At 44.2% G+C, this 24,637-nt stretch overlaps 2 long non-coding RNA genes across 3 annotated transcripts; both read right to left on the bottom strand.

The window, feature by feature from the left end:
* Positions 1-4,342: 4,342 nt before the first annotated feature.
* LOC310763136 lies at positions 4,343-8,259 on the bottom strand. The gene is made up of 3 exons (XR_014548507.1): positions 8,193-8,259; positions 5,941-5,999; positions 4,343-4,807 (listed from the first exon to the last, which is right to left on the bottom strand). It is a non-coding gene; the product is annotated as an uncharacterized lncRNA (long non-coding RNA).
* A 1,233-nt stretch (positions 8,260-9,492) lies between these two features.
* LOC310763107 lies at positions 9,493-13,431 on the bottom strand. Of its 2 annotated transcripts, none has more exons than XR_014548489.1 (4): positions 13,349-13,431; positions 12,247-12,446; positions 10,008-10,226; positions 9,493-9,650 (listed from the first exon to the last, which is right to left on the bottom strand). It is a non-coding gene; the product is annotated as an uncharacterized lncRNA (long non-coding RNA). The 2 variants fall into 2 exon arrangements; XR_014548490.1 differs by having other exon boundaries at positions 9,793-10,226.
* Between the last annotated feature and the right edge of the window lie 11,206 nt (positions 13,432-24,637).

Here is a 24,637-nt window from a genome sequence, read left to right on the forward strand (position 1 = left end):
TTCCAAGTCAACTCAGTTGTTTTGCTCAACTGCTTTCTTTTGCAGAGAAATCTCATTTCCCCAATGCCGAATTAAACAATTGATTTCCTAAATGAGTCCACTTATTGCAATAGTTTATGCAGTTTGAACTATAGTCGCATGTCAGGATCACCTATTTATTAATTTTTGTATTATAACAGATAAGGAGCAACACATACATACACAATCATGCATGCATGCACACACACATGCACACATGCACACACAGACTATGTCATAACTTTCTGCATTAATTTTTTTTAATGAAAAGAACTGACCTTTTTAAAGGAGCTAAACATTACTTGTTGTATCATTCCTATGGCTACACTCATCTGAGCAGCAGCAACAACAACAACAACAACAAAACTCAGTGGATCATACTCTTTTCCTTAGCAATTCTAAGCAATACTAACAAGACAGGGGAAATATGTAAGCCCATTGCATCATCATCATCATCATTACAGTGGTACCTCGGGTTAAGTACTTAATTCGTTCCGGAGGTCCGTTCTTAACCTGAAACTGTTCTTAACCTGAAGCACCACTTTAGCAATGGGGCCTCCTGCTGCTGCACCGCGGCGGCGGCACGATTTTTGTTCTCATCCTGAAGTTCTTAACCCGAGGTACTATTTCTGGGTTAGCAGAGTCTGTAACCTGAAGCGTATGTACGTAACCCAAGGTACCACTGTATTACCATAATCATCATCTGCCTGCCCTTCAGCCTTAGGTCCCATGGCAGATTACAACTATTAAAACACAGTGTTAAAAGCACTTAAAACAACTTACATGTGCAATGTGGCAAGGCTATTCCCACTGTCCAATTGCTTTGGGGTTATGACCCAGGACAGTTCAATTTTAGCACTAAAGAAAGAAAAACCTGTATGAGCCTGAGGTTTTCTGCTGCTATAGACCAGGGGTAGGTAACCTAAGGCCCATGGTCCACAAGCGGCCCACAGAGGTCATTTAACTGGCCCATGAGCCGCCCCCGAACTGAACCGCTTGCTCTGTGAGTTCCCACGTGCTGCGCTACAACGGTGCAGTGTGGCATGGGGACTTGCTTCCGCAGCGCCGAAAATTGCGTCTGTGCATGTGCAGACACTGTAAATTGTGTCTGCACAGACGCCGGAGGGATCTCCACTGGAGTGAACCGGCCCTGGTGAGGTAAACTTTGCCAACCCCTGCTATAGACTCTTCAGCTCATACAATGTGTTTATGTGTCTGTTTGTAACATGGTACCTTGGTCTCCTAAGGCAGCCCGCAAGTTTCTCATGAACGGCCACTCAATGAACACTGAGGCATATCTAGCCCGGCCCAAATGCTTAGCCAGTTCTTCATGCTAACTGGAAGGATATCAGTTCTGGAAAAATCATTCTCGAGTCTCCTGAAATTCATTGACAGCATTCCAATTTGGACATTTCCTAACACATCATTGGGGAAGGGACAGTCAATGACATGAGAAATCCCTTCCTGAGAGATGACACCAAGTGGCCTTTCTCTTGCCTGGATCTGGATGAAGATCACAAACTGCAGAATTATTCCGGGTAACCACCAAACATTTCGGGCCACTGCAGTCTTCTAGAAAATGTTAGCAATGTACAATATGATGAGTTAAGTGAGATGAGCTCTTTCGTAAGGCCCAGCCTTTTAAAGGCTTTGGGATAAGCAGCAGTTGCACATGCCCAAGCCTGTCTAGGCTCCCTGAGATGATCTCTCCTTGCATTTTGGAGGATCTTGCTTTCTCTGGAGTTACAGTCCAAGAAGCTGCTTCTTAAACCGAGCTGCGTTGGGAGAAGAAGCCCATTCTTTGATTCATTACTGTGGCTCTTTCTTTAGCTCATTCAGCAGTTGTAAAACAATAAATAAAACTGATTTCGTTCCTATACAAAGGAAGGTGTATTTGTTGAGTACTGAGGATAATAACAGCACAGTCCAAACCCAAGATCTGTCGGGATGACAGTTTGGATTTGGTCGGTCTTGTTTCCCACCCCCTCACCCCCACCCCACCCCGCTGAGCCAGGGCTCAGCTGGGGCTATGCTGGTAGAAGTCTCTCACCCCGACCAAGTTGTAGATACAGCAGTGTAAATCCCTCACTCTGGCTCAGTCAATGCTCAGCCAGCAGAAATTAGGATGGCTACTAGTAGCTTTATTTGCTTTATGTAAAACACAAAAATACATAACATTTTTGTAGTTTTATTTGCTTTATATTGGCTCTTGGTAATTAAAAAATCAGACCAAATTTACATACTAATAATCCTTATCCATTTTGTTCCTAAACTAATGTTACTGGTCATGCAAATTATTTAGTAAATTCCTATACCACCCTTCAAACAAGGATCACAGGGCAGTTTACAATATAAAAACACAAAAATACATAACATAGTAACAAACAAAACCAGTACCCCACACCACAGTTTAAAAGGTCATATATGGTTTAATTAGCCAAAGGCCTGGGAGAAGAGAAATGTTTCTGCCTGGCGTCCAAAGATATGTAAGGAAGGTACCAGGCGAGACTCCCTGAGGAGAGCATTTCACAAGCTGGGAGCCACCACAGAAATGGCTTATGAGGTTTACGGGTTGGAAAATGGGGTTAATATTCTTCCTTCAGCATTTGGCTCAGCTTTACGCCACTTCTAATTCTTCCTTCTGGTAGTTCTGGCTCACCTACTTGGTCATTAGTGAAAAAGCACAGGAACAGCAAGGCCAGGAAAGGGAAACCAGGGTGTCTCCAAGCATATCAGTTCCTTGATGGATAAGGAAATATCACTTTCTGCAGAGCAGGCAACTGGGTAGCAGATTCCTCAGTACCAGAATCCATTGGCACTGCTGTGCTATCTTTTAAAATCCACATGGCACAACTGCATCTTCTACTGAGTTATCTTTGCTGTGGCCCCCGATGCATCTTCCATGCTGAGCTTGGAGAGAACATAAGCCCAGATTCAAAAAAGTTCAAGACTTTGATTGGCAGAGTGCAAGGTGTGGACTAAGACAGGCAAACTCAAGGCCTGAGTGAAAACAAGTATAAATATAGAATCCCCTTTTAGCCTTTCAGCCCTAACCTATCTCACAGGGCGGTTGTGGTGATTAAATGGGGAGGGGGAAGAACAATGAAGGCCACCTTGAGTTCCTTGGAGGAAAAGGTGAAATATAAATGCAATAAATAAAAAATAAGCATACATCCAATATCCTTTCCAGAGGAGGATAAACCTGCATCCCACCCACCCTCAAACCACATCCCAGAGAAAAGGGAAAAGAAAAGAAAGGAGAAAGAAAGCCAAGTTGGGGTGAGGGGGGCGGAGAGAGACTTTGCTTAAGGAAGAGAGTCTCCCAGCTGTTCACTTAAAGGATGAAGCAGTAGATATGTTTCATCAACCCTCTCAGTTCCTCGTTTGACTGATTCTCTGCTCACCTTGGACTGCGCAAACTGGAAAATGCAATAAGAAGCTTGTAGGGTAAAATGCATGTCAGATTGAATCCGATTTATTTGTGGTGGCTGGGAATGTCCTTATTTTTAAGGGTTTATTTTTAGAAATTTTTGAATAGGGCTTAGGGCCGGGAGCTTTTAAGGGTGGTTGCAATAACATTAGTGACGGTGGGCAGAGCTGATGTGTAAAAGCTGTCCTCAAAATCCAATTACAGGAGTGCGAAAAGGTCACGTTGTCGTTGAGTCAAAGCAGGGTAGGAAATGCCTGCACCAGGGAGCCGCTGCTGGCTGATTTTATATGGAATATTTCATGCTAGTTGTATATGCAAGCTCCATGCTGCCTCCCAGTTACAGACTGTTAAAAGCCCGTTAAGACTATTCCTCTTCTGAAAGAGGGTTGCTCGTAAATCACATCTGAGCAGTTTGTTAGATCACAGCTCTCCGGTGTCTGAGGCTCAGTTCCCATAAAGCACACTACAATACGCGAGGACCCAGCTGCCTGCTACTCACTCAGCATTCACCGGCCTCGACCAAGTGGTTGAAGTTAGGAGGCCTATGAGAAATGGTTGATGTGAGTTGAGTGACAGCAGCCAACTAAGGTCTCTGTGCTTTCAACAGCTGCATAGCACACAACTGAGTCAGCTTTCCCAATTGCTGCATCTCTCTTGCCTGGCAAGGCAGCATTCACAGAATTTATGCCATTCATTCAGTTTTACAGGAACCCAGTGGTGGGTTGGCTAATAGGTACACAGCAGCAGCCTTAGGGGGAGCAGGGGGAACCCTGCAATTTGCATGGAAGGGGTAAACTGAACTAGGCTGATTTTGGCACCAGTTTGTTGAAACCACTGGAAGAACAGTGTCTGCATGTGTCAGAATGGGGGGGGGAGGATGGGAATTTCAGCCAATAAAAATGTAAATGACCTGGTGAGTGTTTTATTGTTCAGTAAAATGCACAGCTTAGTTTGCTGTGTGTACAGTAGTTGGTGGGTTCTCTGCCAGGGGCTGCTGCAGAGATTCCGCCTTTCTCTTCTCTTGAAGAAGTTGGAGACGGCTGTGTCCTTTTGCCCATCATTCTTTCTCACGAGGCAACTATAGTCCTGATTCCTCTAGCTGGTTCTTCCAGACGTCCTGTCTATTGAGCATCCATCTTGATTTGTTTGCAGGAAGGGTAGATGATGTTGGCTATTTAAAGAGGATTTGTTTGCAAGGAGTTAAAATGATGTTGCTTCAAAGCGTTTTCCAGTGTATTTTCCCATCACTTTCCTTATTACAAGACATCCTATCTTTCGGTGAAGCATGTTTGTTGCACAAGACCCCCAATCGGCTTTAATTGTGCAACCTGGATTTGATGGTATGTGGTTGAATCCCAGCTGAAAATAGCACAGGTAGGTGTGAAGGGAAGGGCCGTTGAAGCAGCAGCAACATAATACACAATCTATGGTTGGCTCCAGTTGCTTAAGAGGGGCATATGAAAAGTCTACGGACAAATCAGGCTTGTAAGTGGCTGTTTTGGCCCATTATTTATTTACCTAAACAGGCTCACACAATCACATACACATACACAAAACCAGATGTAAAAACAATGAGACAATGAAACACAATAAAAATAATCATAAAAATAAAATCAACAGCAGGAAGAAGGAAAGAAAGCATGCTAAGCAATAAATAATGCAGCAGACAAAAAGAAAAATTTCCTGAACAACAACAAAAATGTTTTGACATAATGCTGGAAGGCCAGACCTGCGTAAGTTAAAAGGCCAGAGGCAATGGCTGGAAAGGTCCCTGTCCTGTGTACCCACTTGCCTAAATTGTCAGGGTGCAGGAGATCTAGAGAGGGACCTCAGGTGACTACCAAGAGTGTTGCCACATTCAGAATAGTGAAAGAAGGTGGTCCCTATGATTGGGAAAGGGCTGTAGCTCAGTGGCATATTTATTTATTTCCAGGGGGATATCTGGGCTAATTTCTTGCAGCAAAAACAACTAGGAGGCCACCTCTCAATCATCACTATTTTCTGAAAGGGATTCCGTTGCATACTGGAAATTTAAGTTTCTACAACTGAAGGGCTCTGTTGCTCTACAGCAGCGTTCACCAACCTGGTGTCCTCCAGATGCCATTGGACTACAACTCCCATCAGCCCCAGCAAGCACGAGAAAGGTCAACATGTCCAGCCATCCTCACTAGGGAGCATGATGGGGAAGGCTTCACCTGCAGAATGTCATGCAGCTGTAAAATGCACAGGAGCCCTACCAGAAACAAGGAGGCAACCCTTCTGCTCTGTGTACATCCACCCGCTCAAGTCATGTACGAGCATGACTTGGAGTAACGGCTGTATTTTGAACACTGAGAAAACAGTGCAGAGAGAAGCTACTATTAATATCTTTTTTTAAGAGTGGGAGATCCTAGTCATGGTTTGGCTCTCAGGCTGTGAAGCTCGAAAGCCCGAGGAATTGTTTGTCATGCAGAAGAGAAGGTAGCTAAATTTAATTTGCAGTATAAACAGACCAACATTACGTGCCACTTCCTGGGAATCATTTTGGATACATTGTGGATGTGAAGGATCCCTGCAGACAATATAAAGGACAAAGGTAAGAGGAAATACGTGTTTCTGAGAAACTTGCAGCTCACTATTCTGTTTTCATCACCTTCTGAATAACTGCATATAATATTTATGCTTTCCTGCCATACAAAGTAGTTTTCAGTGGTGAAGAAGACATCAGTAGCTTTCCATGTCACTTTAAATGTGTTGGTTACAAGAGCAAACTCCCATATAGTAGACATTTTGATCAGTGGCCCTTGGACAGATGTAGTCAACATGGCACCCTCCAGCTGCTGTGAACTAGAACTCCCGTTACCCTGCCCATTGGCCATGCTGGATGGGGCTGATGAGAGCTGCAATCTAGGAACATCTGTGGGACCCCACATTGGCTATCGCTGTCCTAGAATATCAGCAAAAAACATTTTTGCTCACAACCAACTTCTTGGAACAAAACATGGTACAGAGTTATGGCCTTTCTCTTTTTAAAGTGGCTTTGCTCTTATTTATGCCATTAACTTCTCATCCCATTCTGCTTTATTTTTCTCAATTTTTCCTTCTGCCTCCCCACTTTGCTTCTCCTTGAGCTCAATTTCCTAACATTATTACATCTCACCTCTCCATGAGGTTAAGGTGCTTCTGTAACTAGTCAGTAGTCTCTCTCCCCCCACTCATCCACCCCACTTTATGCCATGGCAATTTAAAATCTTGTATTTTAAATTGCACTACTTTAAACCTGCACTACACAGACAAATCCTTGTGTGAAAGTCACTGGCTGTTTGGTTGTGTACACCAGTGGTTCCCAATTAGCGGCCCAGGGACCTCTGGGGGTCTGCAGAACGCACCCAGGGAGTCTGCGGCCCCATCCCTTGCCTCCCCCCAACTAGTTTTTGTCATTTCTGCATGGTAATATCACAAATTTTATGGTCTGTTTTAGCGCCTTGCAATTTTTCAATATATTGGCCAAAATCGGTTTTGAAATCACACAATGATAACAATTTTGACCAGGCAATATGCAGCGATACATTACTCCTCGTATGAGAGAGAGAAGCGCAGCCAGTTTCAAGGCATCGCTGATATCGCAGTATTATCTCAGCTGATCTGAGCTGCCTTCCCTCACACTGAGGGAAAACAGGGCAGCCGATTGCAAGGCGCTCCCTTCCCCTCATGATGAGGGAAAACATGGCAGCTGATCACCCTCACTTTAAGGCACCATGGCACTACCTTCCCCTGGCATGGAGGTGGAGCAGCTTTTCTCAGTCCACAGGAAAGCAGCAGCAGCCACTGTGGATCTGCACTTTCACCGGCTGCCACCAGAGCAGTAGCTAGGTGATCTTGCGCCCCTGGCAGAACTGTCCAGATTGTGCCACCCTAGCCACTGACAAATTAGCTCTTCTTTCCGCCTCTCTTCCAACCCCCCATTCAATTCACCCTCCATTTAGAACCTTTTCTTATGAGGCAATAATCAATATTTTTATTTATAGACATATTTCTGGACATATTTTAAAACTGATTTTGCACACACCCCTTGCCTGTGCCCCACCTCACCACCCCCTAGCTATGGCCCTGACTGCCAGCACTGGCTGCCCCTCCCACTCAATCCACTTCCTCTTCTCCTCGCACCCACCAATCCGATCTCTGCGGCTGCTCCTTCCCTCATCCCCACACCTGATCTCCAATTTCAGGCATTGTGATATATCAGAATACCATGTTTAGCTGCTGATACATCACAATGTTGAAAACCAGGTATCGCTCAGCCCTAGTCTGTTTTTTAGTACAGTGGTACATCAGGTTACATACGCTTCAGGTTACATACGCTTCAGGTTACAGACTCCACCAACCCAGAAATAGTACCTTGGGTTAAGAACTTTGCTTCAGGATGAGAACAGAAATCGTGTGGCAGCAGCAGGAGGCCCCATTAGCTAAAGTGGCACCTCAGGTTAAGAACAGTTTCAGGTTAAGAACGGAACTCTGGAACGAATTAAGTACTTAACCCGAGGTACCACTGTATACCTAAAATCCGTTGCTTATTAGGGGCCACCCCACATTTTGTTCAAAACATTGCTTTGCAGAGGTAACTCCCATAAAGTTATCAAAATTTTCAAAAGTCCAGGAGGTCCGTGGCTTGGCTTTTGAAAAATAGGGGGTCCTCAGAAATTAGCTAATTGGGAACATAGCATGGCACCCCTGTACGAAAGGAAACAAACATGGTTTTACCCACAAATGCACTTTACCCAAATCCTGCTGACAGAATGGAAATCAGCCACCGTGTCCTTGCACCAACCTTTGGGTGACCTTCCAGGGACATTCTAGAAGCCACTGGAAAGAATTTCTCATTGTATTATCTAGGAGTTTCCAAGGAATTAGTCAGCAGGCTGGAATCGGGCTGCTTCCCCACCCCCGCCATCTCTGGAGCTGGACCGATCCGAGAGAAATGTTGCCAGGGTGACAGCAAGATGTGATGGATGGGCGGAGAGTGGCTGTGGAGTGGCAGGGCTGCTGGTCAGTTACCCAGGCCTGTGTTTATAAGAAGGAAGAGGCTGTTTCCTGCAGCGAACATAATGCAGCTCTAAAAATGGCAAGGGAAATACATCATGTGAGGGGAGGGCTGCTGGGGAGCTGAGGACCAGAGCGAGTCTGCAGGTCAAGGTGCCTCTGACAGGCCTTTTTAATAGGCTGTTTGCGTGAGAGTTTGCTGCTGTTTCTCTGGAGCCTGATGGCAGCTGAAGGGACAGCCAGGATTCGGGAAGGGCTGCTCTAAATTACCTCTTTCCAGGGCGTGCTGATTTATTTAGAAAATAAATAACCAATACTCTCTATTGTTTAATGGCTGTCAATGACAATCCCTCCCTGGTGCAGCGGTCTTCTGTCGAACAGGGAGCGCCGGTCTCTGAGTCCTGGTATCGTGGACAGAGTTCATCTGTCAAGGAAACTGCAAGATGAATTTTGCTCCCAATGGAACAGTGCGCTGCCATACCCTTATCCTCCCCTGCCTTTACTTTGGCTGACTCAGCCCTGGAGGCAGGGAGTCCAATCCATCAGCCCAAACAGAGGAAACAGGGTCCTCAGTTCCTTTATCACCCTGTGCACCTTATAGCGCAGCTGTACATTAAATGGGTTTCCCACAACATGCTGTAATTATGAAAGGGCCATGCATTCATACGGACTTTATCTGAGACCACAAAGCCATTTCCCCTTAAATTTGATCTTTTCCCCTGCAAAAGCACTCCAGGAGTTGGTGCTGGTAGAATTGAGGGCCAGTCTCAGCAACAACAGCTAAATACCATTTTACAATGCCAGGACAGATTGCAGCACTACTCCATCCCTTTACACAGAATAATAGACCGCATGGTAGGCGTGGCACATGGTGATGGAGATGCATTTCCCATTCTTGTTTCAAGATGATTAAGTAAAACCAAATCCTGCTTTTCTAACAAAGCCTCAAGGTGTCTTCCATGAACAGCTCACAACAATTCATATAATGCAAAAATTCCTTCTGTTGCAAATTAACACTGCCCACCCTTTGCTTTTCTGCTCTGATGCTCAATGTTTCTTCTTCGTGTGTTGCTTTTTTCCTTTGCAATTCTACTGCAAGCTGCATTTCGTTGCTGTTTGAGAACCTTTAGAAAGTTGAGATGTCTGCCAGTTAAGATGGAACGTTCTCTTAGGGTGTCTGTGTCTTGGGAAGAAAAGACAAGAAGTTGTAGCTCCAGCACTGGGGTGAGGACCCTTTTTCAAACTGAGGGCCACATTCTCAATGCGGCAGCCTTCCAGGGCCCATGTGTGGCAAAAATGAGCAAAGTAACTAATGCAAATTTTACCTTTGTAAAGTAGGGCAGTTTCTTCACACACCCCTCTCTACCCTGCCTCAAGGCAACCAAGAGGCATCATCAGAGTTCAAGGGGACATTTTAGTAGGGCTGATGAGGGATGATGCCTGGATAGAGGTGATGTGTCTTAGGTGGAGTTTGAGTCTCAAGAGCCAGATAGAAAGGTGTGGAGGGTCACATCTGGCCCCCAGGATTGAAGTTCCTCACCTCTGTTCAGGTACAATGAGCAGAACCAGCTCAGTTCTTTTCTTTCTCCAGCCACTGGGATCTGGCAGGTGAGTAGAATGAAATTCTGCTGGGCATCTGGAATGATGAGCACTCACGGTAGCTGCTCAATGTTAGAGTTGTTCAGTGAAATCCCTGATCTGGAATTCTTTCCACTGCAAGAATGCGCTTCCAAGCTTTACTGCAAAACAGTCTTAAATACTCTTTACAATATGATACATGTTACAAAATAACAAAACAATCCACAGCAAGCAAGCAATGAGGTTGTCCTTTATGAGGTTCAGTAAATTTCCCTCTTTCTGGTCCCAGAGGGAAATCCTAAGCTTGTTCATCATTGCAGAACATCTCTGCAACCCACTGCTTCTACCTGCCATCTCCAAGCAACCACACACACAGTTTCTCAAGCTTCCTGCTGTGAGCTCACTGCAGCTCCTGTCTCCGGAGATGAGTCATCTTATCTCACTCTAATGGGAAAATGCTTTCTCTGATGCATTTGCCAGAGTGGAACCTTTTTGCCTAAGGCAGGCATGGCCAAACTTGGCCCTCCAGATGTTTTGGGATGACAGTTCGCATGATCCCTAGCTAACAGGACCAGTGGTCAGGGATGATGGGAACTGTAGTCCCAAAACATCTGGAGGGCGAAGTTTGGCCATGCCCAGTGGCGGAGCTTCATGCTCTGGGACCGGGGGGTGGAGAGCAGGCGGAGGTGGGGCTGGCATGCATCCTGGGGGCATGGCACCCAGCACGGGATGGGGGCAGCCGTGATGGCACCCCACCGGGGTTGCGCTGTCGGGGGCGGTACGCTCCCCCCGCACTCCTCCTCCTCCACCAGTGGCCATGCCTGGCCTAAGGTAAACTTCCATTATAGCATTTTAAATACAATGCATTCAAACACAACATTTTATGTAGATTAAACGTATAACTTTAATACTCAAGACTCTGGTGAATGGCAGTCAGAATGATTTCCTCCCTCCATACAGCCCTGTCAGTTTAAGAGTGAATATTTATGGGCATGCCCTTTGTTTTACTTCACTATATATCTTCACAGAGACTAACAGAACTGTCAGTTCCTGGACCCAGAGTCTGATTTGGCAATCTCAGATTTACAGACCTTCTCTTTAGAGGCCAGCCTTCTGTGATTCACTCACTGAATTCAGTTTCATTCTACTAAATATTTATCTGCCTAATAGCCCAGTTGTGTGCATGTTTACGTCACAATCCAACTGAGTTCAGTCAGGGATGGGGAACTTGTGGTCCACCTGTTGTTGTTGAACTTCAGCTCCCATCAGCTCCAGCTGGCATGGTCAATGGTTAGGGGTGATGGGGATTGTATTCCAACAGCATATGGAGAAGCTCCTTACCTCTGCTTTTCCCATCCTGCCTTCTGGCTCATTTTGAATTTCCCTGCACCTGCCAATGTCTTTCTGTGTAATGATAAATGATTATACTATCTCAGCTTGAGTAGGATAAGAGCATAACAGTTGCATCTCTGACACTTGCATGCATCTGTGGTTAGGGATGTCAGAGAATTCCGATGAAAACAGGGGTGGAAATTGCTGGTGTTCACTTCTTTGTCCTATGTCCGGAATGGAAATCAATCCAGAAAATATGATCACGACTAGCTGCTGCTATTGCTTTCAGTCTGCAAACGATATATACAATTTATTATGCCCCTCTATTTGCATTGCATTTCCTTTGCATTGAAATGAATGGGGTGGAAGAATGTAAGAGCAGTGTAAATTAAATAAGTTATGTAATTTACATAGGTTACAAAATTTCACCGTGGTGTACAGGGAGATGAATAATGTCATTTGTGGTGGAAGATGAACTGCAGTGGAATAGAAACAGTGCTTCATGAGATGAATTCAGACAGAACAGAAAACAGCAGCTTCTTATATCCCTACCTTTGTGTATGATGCCTGTCTCTAGTGTAGGACCCATCTGTCAGGCACCTGAGCATTTAATTTAATCCCATGCTACAGTGTTCTTGCTTAGCAGACGCTTCCTAAACAAGCTAGTCATCTGCATCTTGTTCAGTCAATGGCTATCTACCAACTTTCCACCTTTGAATCTGTGCAAGAATTCACTGTTTGTACAGAGCTGTTTCCACATTCATTCTGGTTTTAAAAATACAGTTTGTTTTTAAAATACTGTAGGCCTTGTTTCCTGTTTGTTTCCATGTTCCCCAGGGGTTTATAGGTCTGATCTGAATGAAACATACCTGGTATTTGTCCTTTCCAATGCCCACTAGACACCTCTCAACAACCACTTCTTCTTCACAAATTGCTTTGCTATCCAGGATGATATTTTAACTTCTGCTGTGTGCAGCCTCTGTTATTCCATTCCCCAAGTTGAAATCAGATGTGTCAGAGTTCAGATTCATAGCAGTTTGGGATTTTTCCTCTGCTTTCTCCTCTGTCCCTTCATGCCGTTAACATGGGAGAGTTTGAATAGTGAAGTTCTGAGAGGGAGAGCTGCTATTTTCTATCACTTCCCCCTTGCCCAGCTTCCCCCCTCCGAATGATCTAGGTTGCCAATGGAAAGGGTGTGTCTTCTCCCCTGAATGGTAGGCAGGGATATTCCTCCAAGCATGGTATATATATATATATATGCCAGTGAGCAGAGCGTTCCCACTTTGTGGTAGGAGCAGGGCATGACTCTGCTTGTCTGGGATGATAGCCTGGGGGCCTCTCTCCTGTGGCTGAATGAAAAGTTGGGCTTGCTGACATTCTCTTGTCAATCTCTGCCAGCAATTGGCCAAATGCAGCATCTCCGTCTCGTCAGACAAAGGGAAGACATGGGTGTTTCCTTCAAGGAGGCTGAGGAGCGCTGAGTGAAGCTCTAGGAATGAGACTGAGTCACTCAGCCGATGGAGATGCAGGCCCTGCATTAAGAGCCTGGGCTTGCTCTGCCAAAGTCAAAAGAGGCTTCAGGCAAGGTGAATAGGAAGCTGCCTAAACCATGGGTAGGCAAACTGAGGCCCGGGGGCCGGATTTGGCCCAATCACCTCCTAAATCCGGCCCGCAGATGGTCTGGGAATCAGCGTGTTTTTACATGAGTAGAATGTGTCCCTTTATTTAAAATGCATCTCTGGGTTATTTGTGGGGCCTGCCTGGTGTTTTTACATGAGCAGAATGTGTGCTTTTATTTAGAATGCATCTCTGGGTTATTTGTGGGGCATAGGAATTCATTCTCCCCCCCCCCCAAATATAGTCCAGCCCCCCACAAGGTCTGAGGGACAGTGAACCAGACCCCTGCTGAAAAGGTTTGCTGACCCCTGGCCTAAACTGTAAAATAAGCTGCTGAGTACAGGGCTGTGGAACCTTAGATCTGATGTCTGGCCCTCAGGACTCTCTCAAAGCCACACTCTCTCCCCAGGCTGCACTCCTGCTCTGCAGCCTCCTTGAGTGCTTTTGCCTGGCTGGAATGTCCTTGGACAGTGACAATGGTTGCCTGAACAATGGATGGAGAAGTGTGTGTGTGTGTGTGTGTGTGTGTGTGTTTGTATGAGATGTTCAGATGCTCTCTCCCTCCTTGCTGGCACCATCTTTTGGAGAAGGATGTGCTGAAGGCCACATTTGTCTCAGTTTCTATAAGGATAGTAAGCTGTTCCTTCAGATATTTTAGGATTAGTGAAAATATATCATTTACACTGGGCTTTAAGGAATGACCACTTATTCATGCCATCAGCATCAGTGACAGTCTTAACAATGTGCAAAGTCAGGCCTAACTCTGGCTGGGTACATACTATACTTTTAAAGCACATTTGAGACATTCCTCAAAAAACTCTGGTCACTGTAGTTATTTAAAGAGCTGCTGGGAATTGTAACTCTATGAGAGGTAAACTGTAGCGCTCAGGATTCTTTGGGGGAAAGAATGTGTTTTGAATGTACTTTAAAGGTATATTGTGTAGGCAGCCTTTAACATTCCCATTTGGCTGGTTTTAAACAAATTCAGTCATGTTGTTTTTAACAAAAACAACTTGTTTCAAATACTTTGACTTTGGAAAATATGAAACTCACATCAGAGAGTGTTTTTCTTCTTCTTTTGCTAATGAATTGTAGAACTTTTCACCAGGTATACTGCTTAGCTGTATGATACAATGAAGAGTAAACAAGCAAACCAAACAAACGCCAGCCCTGATAGTGTATTCAGTTCAAATTCTCATTGTGTTTGGGATTTTCTGCTTCTTGACATCTTTCTGTTACTCTAGCCACTGTAGAGACATACATTTAATGTACCAAATGACTAGGGCTATAGGAAGCCCCTTGGCACCATATTACTTCCTCACTGTGTACTGCTAATGTGCCCTTCACAGCCATTAGTTGGAGATCTTCTTCATAATTACATTGACACTTGTTTCTTTATCTTCTTCTCCTCTGGAATTTCATGCTTGTACATCTAAGAGGCAATTTCATTGCCTATCTCCCTGTGTTGTTAATGGAGATTATATTGCCACGCTTGCCTGAATATTAATAGCTACAAGGTGGTCTATTTGTTACACAAAATGTGGGTAATGACCAACGTTGTGATAGAGTCTGCAGAAGATCCTTATTTATCATGAATACTTGATTTAATTAATAAAAAACATCAAATCACAGAATGAGAGGAGAACAGATGACATCTAAACTAGTTTAGTGATCAGGATGTCAAATAAATGATTGGGAAGGCCCAGGTTTAATTCCCTACTCACTGATTAGGCTCTCATTGGTGACTTTGCTGCCTCAAACTCCTTAGATGAAGGGCAGGATAGACACAGAACTAATTCACTTGGGCTAGATCAGTCCCTTCCTAAGGCAGGCTTCTTCATTCCTCATTCCCCAGTGCAGAAAGAGGCATGTGGACCAAAGAGTTCCAGAGGACTTGTGCATCATCCATGTTTTAGGAAAAGATGACTCCCTGGTCCTACCTACAGTTCTCTGAAAGATTCACATTCAGAAAAAAGGTAAGAATATTTTGCTTTTCTGATGCTTCTCCATCAGAGAACTGAGGATGTGTTTTGAAGCAAGCTTCTCAATTTTCTAGCTACTAACTGAGGATACCCCTTTCTTTCTTAATGCATTGGAATCACCCAGGAAGACTTATAACAATTAAAATAAAATTTAATAAAATTTTAAAAGCATAAAAATGAAAGGTGTGCGGTTGACTTAGCCTGAAGCTGGACATCTTCTACACATGTAGAGGGTTTCTAACATGAGAATGTGAACCCCAACTGGTCAGGGTTTCTGTCTCAATGGAGAAAACCCTACACATATTGAAGTGGCCTTGTTCTGATCAAGCCTATATTGCATTGACTGTGGAGCATTGCTGGCATGTGTGTCGTCGTCGTCATCATCATCATCATCATCATCATTGAGGTGGGGCTAACTCCAAACGTTCTCACTGACTCCTTTACATGTTTAGAAAAGGACATCTGGAGAGGGCTAGTTTCAAAGTAGTTCTTCCAAACAGTTGTGACAAATGGTGGCAATCCAAGAATTAACAGAAATATGCTGTGCTTTACATGCAATGAGATAGCCCCTTCTACTCTCAGCAAGTCTATTATCATGGAGAACAACAATAGATCTTAAAAGATGTTTTGAATTATCTCCAAGTACTAAGGTCGTCATGTTCCCATATTCTTCTCCCTACAAAGTTTGCACATGGATTGCAGCTCTAACAGCTCAGCATGGTGGAACGATCATGTTTCCTCTTTGCAATCTCATAAAAACAGCCTGTGTAGGGTACAGTGATACCTTGGGTTACAAACACCTCGGGTTACAAACACTTTGTGTTACAGACTCCACTAACCCAGAAGTAGTACCTCGGGTTAAGAAATTTACCTCAGGATGAGAACAGGTTAAGAACGGACCTCCAGAATGAATTAAGTTTGTAACCAGAGGTACCACTGTATAATGGTTGGTAGGGGGAGAGCTTCAGAAGCACCTATGCATGGTCTCTGAAGGGAAGGTGTTCTTGGAAGCAGCGGCTCAGTTTGTAGCTAACCAGTCAAGCATCTTCCAGAATGTGCTCTTCAGAATCCATGTGTGATGCAGAGAATTCAGGGGTGTATGTGTGCACTGGGCTGCCTCCCAGACAGCTGGTGGGTCCCTTCCCTCAATAATCTTGACATTATCTCCCAAACAGTTGTTGCTTGTTTTCTTTGGCCTGGTCTGTTATTTACAGTCCCCATCCTGCTTATGGTTCATGGTTTCATTTTTCTTCTGGTGTTTACTGAGATCTTTCCCGAGTATTTGTGACGTGATTTTATTAGGGGACATGGGAGAGATGTCAGACACTCACCATCTGGCTCATCCTCTCCCACTAGGATCTCAGGCAAAGCTTGTGTAGGATTCACAGTCCTACACCCATCAGTTAGGCTCATGGCTACCATGCCTATTGTTACATGTGCCCCACTTTCCCATCTGGTGAGAAGTTCTAGGGGCAGGGCTACTGGGGTAATTTCCCAATGGATGGAAGACAGCATTGGAGAATTAAGATGTGCTTGTAATCAGTGCTAATCTTCTAACAAAAGAGGTGCCAGAGCTCACAATGAACTTTTTTGTTCTCTTAGAATGACAATGGCATCCACCTGAGAGATGCCAGAGCTGAGCAATGGCTGAAAAAGCCCTGCTTGTAACAATTGCTTTGTTTAGAAACTGACAAGCATAAGTGAAGGCAAAGAGGGGCTCCTTCAAGGCAGAAGCTTCTACTCTCCATAAGGTCCCCAGAGAGACCTTCAGCCAACTCTCATCTTCCAAATTGTCAACCTCTTTTTGTTTCACACACACGCAGTAGGCTATGTGTCCTACTTTATAGAGGGCTGTCCTCTATTTGAAGGCATCTTCTATTTGAAAGTCTGTCTAGGTCCAAATTTGGGGTGAAGATAAAGAACCCTAAGAAGGGAGGACAGGGTTTTTGGAGTTGCCCAGAAATACTTAGCACCTGGGCAGCAGACGGAGCAGGAACATAGCTTAAAAAATAAATAATTTAAAGCTTACGGTAATTGTTACATGCACCTTCCTATTCTCCAATGCTGTGATATTGTAAAACCATGATTCTAGGGTGTTTCAGAAGACAATTTCTCCGAAACATGAATTGGCCTAAACAAATCCTTAACTTGCAAAAGTTCCTTCCTTTTCCAATTTGACTATCATAATTATAGCTTTGTTAATCATTTAGTTCTACATCTTTGAGGATAACCTAGTCAAAGATAAGCACTTTCTAATCCCATGTATTTAAATGGGAGGGATTTTAGCCTGTGTTTTTTATTCACTCGTCCAAACCATTGGGAGTCAGAAAAGTGCTTAACTACCACATTTTAGAATCCTGTGAATATGGCTGAAGGACTGGAAGGCAAGCTATAGTCTGCAATGTGTAAAACACTCTGCCAAATATTGTGCTTATAGGTTTTATACATTTCTATTGATGGTGTCAATAATTTTCGGTCTTTAAAGTATTTTGTGCATTCTCCCCTCTGCTGAGAAACCTCATTGCACACACCTGGTCCACTCACACAGTCAGGTTTCTCTTTATTAAGGATAGGAACTCTTCACATGTTCTGAGACTCTCAGCTTGTACTGGGAACTTTTAAAAAATATCCAAACATAGCAAACCTCCTGACTAGAGATGAATGTCAAGGATCAGTTTGGCATCTACGCAGTGCATGGCAGGTGTTTGTGGAGATAACTAGTCCTTGGCTTTTGGGAACATGGACTGCACTTTCCTGCCAGCAAAGCATTGCTGTGTTTGTGGGAATGCGGCAGCCTCGGAGGGAGGGACATGTCAGTGCTTTTGTATTCCAGCAGGAGTTTATCTCATGGGATCTCACCAGGTTTCCTGGGTCATGCTACACCTCTTTGTTTTCTGAAAACACAGGAACAGGCTTCTCCAGAGTCAAGCGGCACTCAAACTTCTCAACCTCCATGCAGTGGCAACAGCACACAATGCAGTCCCACCCCCACCCATAAGGGAATATGAGACTGGGCTGGGGGGAGAGGGGAGGGAGGCTGAAATTCATCTGTTTTCTTCATGCATTTCCAGTTCCACACCAGCACTGTCTCAATTGCAGGGTTCCTTCACTTTTCAGCAGGCAGTATTTCTTCATATTGGGTAGCCAGAGTGCCCCCCCCAGCACTGCCCAGGAGAATAATTTTAGGCAGGGCCTTCATCAGGGAGTGGAATTGCTGGACACATCAGAAAGTGCTCATTTTTTGGGGGGGGGCACTGCCAGTCCCCAGAGCCTCTTGGCTCTGCTGTGCCCATATCCTTGCTTCTACTGCTTGTTTACTTGCCTTTCCAAGTGAGCAGTAAGAGGAGTGAGGAGGTAGAACAGGAACCTCCCACTGGCGGTGCTAATTGGGCCAGAGACAGAGAGGGAAAGAAGGAAGGGAATGTGCTGTGACAGCAGTGGCAAGGAAGAGCAGGTGAGGGGTGCCTACTAAGAGCATCTTGCCAAAGGACCCCCTAGAACTGGCAGTAGCTATAGGATGAGGAATCTTCACTTGCAGATGGCTTCCCATTGCTCCTAAGATCTCTAAGTGTGTTCTCTTTGTGGCAAAGTAGGCTGCAGAATATCTCCAGATGAAATAATTCCACACATGAGCTCAGCAGGAACCCATTGATCTGGAGCTATGATGCGTTTCCCCAATCCTTTAATGCAAAGCTAGGGGTCATCCAAACTAGCGTGGTGCCAGCTTTGTGCCAGGACCAGAATGAGCAAAATACATTTTATTTTATTTTAAATTAATATTTGTTTATAAAAGTATTTATAAACCACCAACACATAAAAAACATCGCTGTGATGTGCAATGGAATCATTCTAGCATCAAATGCTTTCCACCATTCCAGTTCCTATTGAGGGAATGAAGCCACAAGTTCTCTCTGGACCTCAACATATACCTTGTGTCCAGTCCAAGAAATGGGAATATTCAAAGTCTGTGGAGGGCCCCATCCCTTAGCCTCAGAGTGATTGCTATTTCCCCAGATGCCTCTGCATGTCAAAACCCTTTGTATGTCCTGCTCCAACATTTCTGGTAAATAATTGGTGACGCCATGTCATGAGGCCTGTGAATAACCCCAGCGTGGCTTGTGAGCCTAGGATGGACATGGCCACCCACAGCCTGACCCCCTAGAAGGGCAAGGCTACTTTTGTTTGAATTCCTGGATGACTAAATGCTTGGGCTGATTCTGCCCAAACAAGGGGATGTGGGTATTTTATTTTTAATACTATATAAACCATGTGCAGTCTTAGTTTCAGTAAGGCCTTGACATCTCTTTTCCCAGCACCAGCTCTGGAATCCTCAGCTGAGCTTCTAAAAGAACCCTCAGTTTTCTCCTGGACCCTTCAGAGATCCCCCCCCCAGTCCATATATTGGTCTCTCTAATGTTTGCAGGTTTCACGCCAGAGAACCGCACTGAAGCTTTGAAACTACCAAGGATGTCGAACATGAGGCAGCTGCAGCTTCTGCCACCAGTTCCTTCCCTGGTCATTTTTTCTGCTCCCTCTCTTGCCTGCTCTATCTATAAGGATTTGGGTGTGCTGTTCAGGGATCATCCACAGACGATGTCAGACCTCACATGGGAGACTGGGCAGCAAGGTTGTGACAAAGGAGGAATTGGCTATTGGATAAAGTGGGGGTAATTTTCAGCAACTGCTATTGTCTGTGCATCCAAGGCAGTGCTTGGTTATAATGCTCACCTTAGGATCAGATTAATATTTTTAGGAATGCATAGGGTGCCTAAAGTCTGTCAGTATTTTGCGGCAGAGATTCCAGCATATACAAGGAAATTTAAAAATGCACAATTAAAGTGGATTAAAACATCTGTAGTTTTAGTGCATCAAAACTCTACTTCACCCACACTAGAGATGTGAAGACCTGGTGAAGAAATGGAAACACTGGGGGAAACCAATTTGGCTCCAGTTTTTCCTTACAGTGGTACCTCATGTTACAGACGCTTCAGGTTACAGACGCTTCAGGTTACAGACTCCGCTAACCCAGAAATAGTACCTTGGATTAAGAACTTTGCTTCAGGAAGAGAACAGAAATTGTGCGGCGGTGGCACAGCAGCAACGGGAGGCCCCATTAGCTAAAGTGGTGCTTCAGGTTAAGAACAGTTGCAGGTTAAGAACGGACCTCCAGAATGAATTAAGTTCTTAACCCAAGGTACCACTGTATTTGTCTCAAAAAGATGGGGAACCCCCCCCCCCGCAGAAAAATTTGGATAACATGCAACCCCCACCCTGTCTTCTGACCCTTGATTCCAGGTGCATGGGAAAGAAATTTGTTTGCAATAGATCCTGACCTTTCTCTTTGCCCTTAAGTCAACATTGCTTGTTCTTTTCCATCAGGAGATTCCAGGAAGATGTCAGCTTCATAGAAGCATAAAAAAAGCCCTGCTTCGTCAGACTAAAGGCCCATCTAGTCCAGAAACTGGTTCTCACTGTGGCCAATCAGATGCCATGGGGAAACTTGCATGCAGGACATGAGTGTAACAGCACTTTCCTCACTTCTGATTCGCAGCCATTTTATTTACCGGTATCTATCACATCAGATCAAGTTTAACTCTGCCGTGCTGGAAAAAAATACCATTAACATTGGGTGATCTTCTGAGTACTCCGTTCAAGTGGATTCAACTTTCAGTATGGAAAAGCCAAAGAGCCAGTTGGTTGGGTTCCTGCAGTGGCTTAAACAGAGATAGAGAAAACACACACAAGATTGCTTATTGTTTCAGCTCTAGTCACTGCCTCCAAGTCTTGCAGCTTCTGTAAACCCTTTGAGCTATCATCACCCTCAAGCGATGACAGACAAATTCTGGGATCCAGTGCAGCCTTGGCCTGGAAACTCCTGATTCTTCCTTATCTGCCAGTTTTCTTCATTGGCTTGTTATATGCTCATATTTCCAGTCACTGTCTATCCCCCTGCTGATACACTCAGCTGTCTAATCATCTCAATTCTCTGCTTGTCTGTTTTTCCTCCTCCTGTTTCTTATGTGTTAACTGTAGACACAGTCCAGTCACTAGCAGAAGACAAAAAAGTTTGAATAAAGCTTCTCACTTATGAATCAAGTTTGAACATTCTTTTGAACCTTTCAAATACAGCATTCAAATAGAAACCTATGAAATCACGGGCAAAACAGAAGGGTTTTAAAATGATTTTTAAAACTTGGAATTTTTTTGTCTGGCAATTTATAACTTAAGGTTTGTTTGTTTTTAACTAGAGGATGTAGTTTTTAATGTAACTTTGGGGTTTATTTTAAACCCCTGCTAATTTTATTTACAAATTTTATGGTCAACTTGTTTTTAATGCTTGGTTTTCTCAGTATATTTTAATGAATGTCTTATGTTGTTTTATGTAAATTAATTGGCAGTTTCTGTGGAATAAGCATTATATAACTCTAGTTAGTTAGATAGAGAAAGAAGTAAATGATAAAATGAAGGGAGGCTCTGAACTGCAAATTTGAATATCACACATATTTACTTATTTTATTATTGATGAATTTACATACTGCCCTTCCTCCTGAAGGAGCCCAGGTTTGCAAACAAATCCAAAGCAATGCATTCGAAAAAGTGTTAAAACATTATTAAAAAAAAAAATTCTAGTAGTTTTTATATGTAACATGTTTGTGAATTAACAACAACAACTTAAGAAATGATGGCCTATATCTGTCACCTGACACAGGCGTTTCACTTAGTTTAAGAGTGGGGCTGGCCATGGGCTCATATTGGGGGAATAATATCCACCGATATAAGTGGTGTTTGCAGCCACTACTGAAATCTTTTGCCATTGCACGCAAAACCACAAGGCTGCTGCATTCCCAGATCAGGGAGTTCTTTTATCCTGAATGATCATTTTCCACAGAAGTGGCTTCCATCTCTCCTCACTCTTCCCTTTTCACAGAGAAAGTACTTGCAGGCAGAGGAATGTAAACACATTGGAGCTTTGCTCTCTTTGAGTCTCTGGTTCTTGTCCTGGAGCAGGCATATACAAATGAGGAATCCTGGACAATGGAGCTCTCGCTCCTCCATTTCTATCCCAAGCATGGCCTGCCTTGGCCTGCCTTTGGACTGCTAGTTCTGAGGAAAGACAGCTGTGGAGATTGGCCTAGTCTGCTAAGGGCATCCTTCTGCAAATGCTTGCTGCCACCTTGTTAGAGGTGCTCGTGCTCACCTTGTTAGAAACCTACCTAGCCATTTCCTACTTCAAACACAATAACCCTTGAGGATGGGGAAGGTCTCTTCCCCAATAAACTCATCAGGAGTGAGGGACCCGTAGCCTTCTTCTATGTCTTGAGTTTCCAAGAAGGAGAGCTAAAAGAGCTTATGGCACAGGCCTTCAATTGGCATAAGAACTTAAGAGCTCCAATCTGAGTGGGCATCTGGTAAGGGAAGTTTGGTCTTCATTGAGCATTAGGGTCCTACTGCAGCCACAGTATAAAGAGAATGTCACCATGGCATCAAAGTTAAGGAAAAGGAACCAGGAATAACTTTGACAGATGCATTCTTGCAGAACAAATCAGTTGAGGTAAGTTTGAAGGAGTTGGGTATGTTTAACGTGGAGAAGAGTCAGTTATGAGTCAATATGATGGCAATCTTCAAATATCTGAAAGGATGAAGATGGTGAAGCAAATTTGTTTTCTGCTGCTCAGGTGTGAGTAGGGCCTGAACCAATGGGTTCAAATTAGAAGAGAGGGGATTTTGACTAAACAGTAATAACGTCCTGATGATACAACACGTGTGGTAGTCCAACAGATTGTTTCAGAAGGCAGTGGACTATCATTTGCTAGTCTGCATACACACTATACCTTTAAAGCACATTTAAAGCACATTTCCCACCTCAAAGAATTATGAGTACTGTAGTTTATTCCTCACAGCAACCCTTAACAAACCACAGGGCCCAGAATTATTTGCGCGGGGTGGGGTGGGGGATGACAGCTGGGAGTCAGAAACATCTACTGCAAATCATGCAGACATCTACCAGTAGATCCCAGTGTATCTTCTGCCCACCGCTGAATTAATGGTACTAACATCAGAACAGTTTTTATCATACTCATTATCATAAAACAGGAAACAATTATGATGTAAGTAACTATTTACACAGCAGACATAACTCTCCATGCATCTGAGTTATTTGCTTATTTATATAGAGCTCATAACAAACGAGAATGTCACGTATGCTCAAAAATTGAGGCAGCTCTGTGCTTTGTAACATATTTATGGCCAACTTGGATGGCAGGACATGCATCTTGTTTGCTGTGCTCGTCTGACACAAAGCTGCCAAGTAAGTGACTTGTCTGAGACCATAAAATGAGTTCTTGCCAGAGAATTCTTAAAGTGTGCCACTATTCAGCTTCTTGAGAGCGGCACTTTTGCTCCTCATTTTAACTCTCCCCTCTTTGATCTAATATATAATTCCCTCCTTAAGCACACACAAAAATCATGGTTATCCTTGTGCACAAGTAATTTTGTTGCTAAAAGTCTGGGTTAACAAGTGTGGGGTGAAATACATCAAGGTTAGCTAGCGTGCTAGTTGTCAGCTGGCTTGCAGCAAGTGACCCGCAGGGGTGGCACAGCTGAGAAGAACTTCCCACATGCAGGTGATATTTTGCTCACGTGGTGGCAATGTTCAAAAGCACAGCCATCTCAGTGCAGTGGTGTAGTGTGGGTTGCCAGTACCCCAGGCCATGCAAAGGGGGTGGGAGGGAGGGAAATGGAAAGAGTATGCACGCTCATTCAACTGCCTATTGGCATCTGCATCACCCAGCAGATCGCAGCAGCACAGGTAAGAAGAGTTGTTCCCTTGTCTGGAGAGATCACTTCCTGGTTGATGTGCAGAAGCTGTTTTCAATGGAGCCCCACAATGGAAGCATGCAACTGTATTGAGACAGCACTAGGAGTTGATTAACAACTTTCGATGATCACTGGAAAAAAGCTCGGCAACTGTGTCTGGATTTATACTTCTTGAAATATGACAACCCTAGATTTGAACCTGGGACCTTCTACATGCCAGGCAGGTGCTCTACCACTGAGCTCTGACCGTAACCCAGATACCAGATACAAATTCTTCATGATGTGGCCTTCTACCCAAACAGGTGTCAAAGCCTCGTAGTTCATGGACTCATTTTGGTGGCATTCGGTGGCAAGCTACTGTCTTGCAGAGTCAGTTCCCCCAGCTGCAAAAATAATGTAAGTTTCCTACTCTGCAGGTTGGAAGAAAAAGGCCACAATGCACCTGGAAACCTAAAAGGTTCCATACAAATGCTTTGCCAGGGCCCAAGGTAGAGGCCTTTTGCTTGCTCTCTTAGGTAGACATACCAGGGATTGAACCCGAGATCTCCTTGGTATTCCCCCTCCCTGTTAACCATTGTGATCAGTGGTGTAGTGGTAAAAAAATGGCATGCAGGAGCTCATCATGGTAGCCCCTTAGCCCCACCACCAAAATGCAGGGACATACACACATAGGTATGTATATGTGTGTGCCCATATGACCTTACTTTCCGACTTTGTACTGATATGGCACAAACAATAGTAAAACTCAAAACCCCATTCACTTGCCAGAGCAAGGGCATCAATTACTCTGGCACTCCAGCTGAGGACATCACCACTTCTACACAGAAGAAGTTCCAGAACTGTC

Source organism: Podarcis filfolensis, assembly GCF_964270895.1.
Source record: "Podarcis filfolensis genome assembly, chromosome: 5".
NCBI lineage: Eukaryota > Metazoa > Chordata > Lepidosauria > Squamata > Lacertidae > Podarcis > Podarcis filfolensis.